The following is a 6004-nucleotide window of genomic DNA, read 5'->3' as shown; positions in this document are numbered from 1 at the left end:
AATACCCAAATCAACTATAAAATGCAAGTTTTCAGAATTACATTACTTTCGTTTTGCCCATAAACATTACTTTCCATAATCACATGACAAAATGCAAGTCCAACAACACCTACAGTGCCTCTCCAAAATCCTAAAAATCATATTTTTCACTGCTCTGCACAAACCCACATCTTGTAATTGAGATAACACATCGATGCTCCTAAACCTTCACTGCATGTTTTGGAAGCGTTTCACGATAATGACGCTCATATCTACATAACGCCATATCCTTTCATATTTCCACACCAAACATCAGCCTTGGCAACACACCAAACATCAGATGAATCTGATAAGCTCTTACAAATAATAGTAAATTGCAGATGAATCTGATAAGCTCTTTCTCATGAAAATTTCATCAATCATATGGACAAAAAATAAAAGCAAATCATTAAACACATCAGCTACAAAAACAAACATGTAAAATAATAACCAGAAATCCAAATGCCAAGCAATAGCCAAACAGAACGTTAATAGGCTGAACTCAAAATTCTAGGAAAAATCTCCCCTTTAATAGGCTGAACCCAAAATTCATCATTCAATAAAAAAAAATTTTAAAAAAAAAATCAACACAATCTCCTCTCAACGCCTCTCTTAAATATTTCAGAGAAATTCAATAGAAAATTTACACCCTGTAACACCCACAACCCCATTTGGTTTGGATTCTAAAAACAGGAAAAACGGCCCATAATCAACATTCAATCGCCTATGGATTACCCAAAGAAAAATCTCAACCTATGACTACCCATAATCTTCTACAAAACAATAATAAAAATACCCATTGTGTTGAAACGCAGAAAATGCCATAAAAAATACCTGGGCTTCGTTTGGCAACGGGGTCTACCCAGACCCCGTTAACCTTTTGAATGTTGACCAGGAAACTTTCAATTTTCAACTTCAACTTTTCTCTGCCTTTGACCATCTTGCCCTTGTCTTCTCTGGACACTTTTTTGAGTTTTTTTCCATTGACAATCTCCAAAGCACAGACTTCCCCCTGCCCTTGTCTTCTCTGGACACTTTTTTGAGTTTTTTTCCATTGACAATCTCCAAAGCACAGACTTCCCCCTGCCCTTGTCTCTTCTTCGGATAATTTTTTTTTTTTTTCCATTTATAATCTCAGCATCGAACAAATTTTCCTGGCCGCACTGCCCTTCAACTTGAAAGATGAACTCCTTCCCTCTTTGGCTCTAAAGTCAATCGAATTGTCTACAATCTGTGGTTCTAGGCGAAGACCTGCAAACGACCTAGTTTGTAATTCGAGCTTGTGTTGGAGAGCTCACACTGTGAACTGCTTGTAGACGGAGGAATATAGGGGTTGATTCACGTTTGTTGTTGATTTTCTGTTTGATTCTTGGTGGTAGCCGAATGGGTTGGTGTTCTGTTTTTGGTACTCTGTTTCTTAGTATTTTGGGTGTCGATTTTCTGAGAATCATCAAATGGGTGTGTTCATTTCGTATGTTCGGTGAATGTCTATGTTGAGTCTTTTCTTGAGCTTGTTTTCTCTGCTGAAATCCATCCAAAATCAGAGCTTTCTGAAAGAAACAGCACAAAAATCCATTACACTCAGAATTTCAGGTGAGGCTTAATTCTGATGAACAAATGGATGATCCTCTCCTCACCCACCGATCGACTTCCGGGGTAGGTGGGTGTCGCCTGTGAAGAGGTTGGCTGTCGTTCGGTGGCCGGAGGATGAAGGCATGGGGTGGGGAGCTCGTAGAGGGAGAAGACACGTGTAAGAGAAGACTCCGTGAAGGAGAAGAGTCAGACAAAACTGTGAGGCTAAGACCAACGCTGGAAAACGAAAGGCATAAAAAATGAAGGCTAATAAAGTAATTTTAAGAAGTGGGTCAGGAGAGTTAGGTGTGTAATGACTCAAAACCCGAGACTGCACAGTGTTACACAGTGTCTAGGCAATCCTCAACCCGGTTACCAAACACCACCCTGAAGTCTTGTGGAGAGAGAGACTTTTCTAGATTCACGCATGGAGAGAGAGAGAGAGAGCCTTCACTGTAGTCTTATGTCTAGATCTGGAGTCTTATGTCGTTGGTGCCGGAATCGCCGGAATTTACTCGGAGTCTGTGTGAAAGCTGTAGGAACCCATGCATATATAATGAAATCATCATAAACTCTAAATCTGGGTGGCTCGTGTGAAGAGCAGAAGTGAGAGAGAGAGAGAGAGAGAGAGAAAAAAAAAAAAAAAAAAAAAACCTATGCATATGGCTTGGCATTACTAAAATTTGGGGATTCTGACCAATGTAGCTCGTCGCTGGAGATGTGGGTGGCTTGCCGTAAGCTGTCTTCGTCCTTTGTGGTCTCCGGTGGCCGGCCGTCGGTGAGGGGAGAAAGAGAGAGGGGGACATATTTGTGTAAGTATTGTGGGAAGAGAGGAAGAGAAAGATGAAAATGGGGAGGCGGCGATGAAATGGGGGAAGAGAGAGTTTTTGACCTAATTTTTTTTTTTCAAAAAAAAAAAAGTCTGATGTGGCCTTGGCCACGTCAGCGTTGGTGGGGTCAGCCACGTCAGAGTTGGTGGGGTTAGCCCCGTTAGCATTGGTGGGGTCAGCCACGTCAGCGTTGGTGAATGCTGGGCTGACCCTGAGTAGCTGGATAGCGAGACTCATTTTACTCAGTTGTGACTTGTGAAGTTGGACATGTCTTAGACCACCCCTTTGTGTCTTTCAGGCATTCTAGGAACTTCTCACACTCTTAACATAATTATGTATTTGCAATATCATTATCTTCAAGTAAAGTACTTATTGTGGTAGCACAATTAATAGCATTTATCATAGCAACTCTAATGACATTGATTTTTTTTTTTGGTTAGATGATTTGCATGTTGATTCTCTAGTTTTCCTTTTGGATGATCTCATTGCATGTCACATTGCTATTATTACTAAATCAAAAAACTCTTCTTAATATCTAACTTTCCTCTCTCTTCTAAAATTTTGTGTGTTTTCCCAATTAACTAAACATTGTGTTTATGATTGATGTTTTAATGTTATTCACAATTTTTTTTTTTTTTTTTAAGTACTTTGCAAGAAGGAAAAGCTACAAGAAACAAATGGGATCCTTCCCACTAACAAGGGGAGTTGACAAAAAGGGGGGAGGAAAAGGGAATGCTGTCAGAGTAAGATCTGGTTGCGGCCCAACGTCCCATAAAGTGAGCACATAGGTTTGTACTTCTATTAACCTTCCTAGCTTCCCAATAAGAAGCAATAGGAATAGTATTTAAGGTATCAGAATTGATGAGGGAGATCCTCCAATCTTAGGAAAGTTCTAGATACTGGAGGGCTACGATCACCACCTCAGAATCACCTTAAAGAATGAAACGATCAAGTTGAAGAGAAAATGCTAGGGAAACCACGAGGAGGGCTGCCAAAGCTTCCCCCACATTTGGAATACATGGTGGACTAATTTGGGAGATCATACGGATACTCTGGCCATTAGGATCATGACATACAGCTGCCAGTGCGGAAAAGGAATCCCGAATGGCTGTATCAAAATTAATCTTGAACTAGTTGAGCGGAGGAGAGATCTATTTTTCCACAAGGGTTTGTGATTTTGAGTTCCAAGCCTAAAAATGCTCGAGAGTGATTTTATTAATATGAATAGACACGTTGTAGGCATCGAAGGAGAGTCCACCATGAAATGCTTTGTTTCTGTAGAACCATGAGATATTATATGCCACAGAGGCAACATTTTGGAACTTATGGTGATCCCCTAGAGGGATACCAAGAGAACTTCCTGGAGAGATAATAATATTAATCCAATCCACCATAAAAGAGAAATTAAAAGCTGTAGTGACCCAAAATATTTAATTAGGCATAGGACAGCTTAAGTAGAAAGTTAATTAGACTTTGGGTCACTAGGGACACCTGGATGGGCATTTTTAAAATTTTTAATTTTTGGAGCTACAATAGACGAATGCTCGTGTGGGGGACCACACACGAGCTCTCGTGTGGGGACCAGAATGAGCGCTCGTTGACTTTTTGTTGACCGCTGATTTTTACCTGCACATGCTGCAACTTTGACCCCTCTAAGCTACAATACATGAGCACTTGCCCCTATAGTACACAGAGCGCTCGTTTCTTTCCAGATATTTACCATGTTGCCCTCAGCCTCTTCCCCTATAAATAGCATTCAACCCGATTAGATTTTTCAGCTTCAAAAACCTTGGAAAAGCCCCGTTGGATTGTTTTGTGAGTGTTGTGAGGTTGTGTGAGCTTTTGGGTGAGAAAGGAGGTGTTACTTGCGTGTGAAGGTAACCTCTACTCTTTCCTTAAATTATTAGTTGATTCTTGCTTAGTAGATTATTGTAGCCTTTGATTTGTTTAGTCGTTCTTTCCGTTAGATGTAATCATGTTATTATAAGGCTTAATGTTGTTAAGGAGTTGTTAGAAGCCCTTTTTGACCTTAGGACTAGTCGGAGGAAGGCTCGTGAAAAGGTGGGTCAAAATGAGGTTCTACCTGAACCTCACTGGACGCACGCTCATCCTTAGGTCGAGTGCTCATCCAGGGCCAATTTAGGGTTTGGCCTCCAACGATCCCTATTTTCGAGCCTAGGGTTTGTTAAGTGGACTTAGGACTAATGAGAGGTTTTTCATAGATTTGGATAGGCCGAAACCCTTGGAAGAATATTCGGAGAACCTAATCGATCCAGGTGAGTTTTAACTCACATAATACTAGCCATTTATTTTCCTGCAATTGCACGACTATTTTGTGTACCAAAATATGCATATTTACAACTCTCATGATATATACTTTGTTGTACATGAACTATAGCTTTTTGTGAAAAACATTGTACTTAACATGCTAACGAAAGTGAGACTTATAAAAGCATGCATGTAAAATACGGATAAGATAAATTGCATCGTATAACATGATACATTGGTACGTGCGGGGTAACGGCCATGGGCTTATTATACATGTTAACTTTGTGGTCAAATGTGTGTGTTGTTATATGGGCCTTTGATCCAATGGTTGTTTCGTGACTGACGCAGTTTTAACGGGCAGTCACTATAGGATGTACATCATTAGTGGTGTAGGCCACCCGAGGTTGGAGGAGGTTGTGTCACTATTGTTATGGACGGTAGCGTACATTATCTGAGGCACTGGTATTGTATTACATGTAGGGTTGGCAAAACGGGTTGGCAAGTTGACCCGTAATGACCCACTATCCGTTTAGGGTAAACCCAAACATGACCCGTTTGGTCAGCCCACCAAAATCGTACACGACTATTTCACGGGTTACCCAACGCAACCCATTTAAAACAATTTTTTCTTTTTCTTGAAACTCTTTTGCTTTCTCTCTCGTCTCCGTCTCTCTGTTTGGTCTGTCTCTGAATGAAGGAGATTTCTCTTGAAAGTTTGAAACTTATTTTTGAATGAAGGAGATTTCTATGATTTTGTGGAAGAAAGATATGTTGGTGTAGGCTGTGTAGTTGTGTGGGTAATAGGCTAATAGCAGTGAGAGAGAAGATGGATGCGTCAAGAGTGAGTATGTATGTGAGGAGAAAGAAAGCGTTGCACAGTGTCTGGTGCGTGCACCACACACGCCAGCGTCTTCTTCTCTTTCCAGCAGCCACGTGGCAGCCTCTCAATGGGCCACGTCAGCCATAGATCCCACTTTCAACCCGATCCAAAACTGGTTTTTAACTGGGTCATTGGGTTTTAAACCTGTCCAACCGAGTCAATTCCAAATCCATCCAAGGTATCTCCAACCCTGATCCAAAGCCGATTTCTAACCGGGTCATTGGATTCTAAATTGGTCCAACCGAGTCAATTCCTACAACTCGGTCCAAATAGTCAACCCGGTTCACTAGGTTAGACTCGGGTCATATCGTTTTCAGGTTAGACCATATTCAATGGTCCAAGGGTTTTGGCCTATGTTGGCCCAATCAAACCGACCCAATTTAAGCTAGCCTATAAGGCTCTCATCCAAGTTCAAGCCGAACATTTTGGGCTTAAC

This window comes from Corylus avellana, chromosome ca3, assembly GCF_901000735.1.
Source record: "Corylus avellana chromosome ca3, CavTom2PMs-1.0".
In the NCBI taxonomy this organism is placed as follows: Eukaryota; Viridiplantae; Streptophyta; class Magnoliopsida; order Fagales; family Betulaceae; genus Corylus; species Corylus avellana.
The sequence above is the reverse complement of the archived record's forward strand: the minus strand, read 5'-3'. Positions refer to the sequence as shown.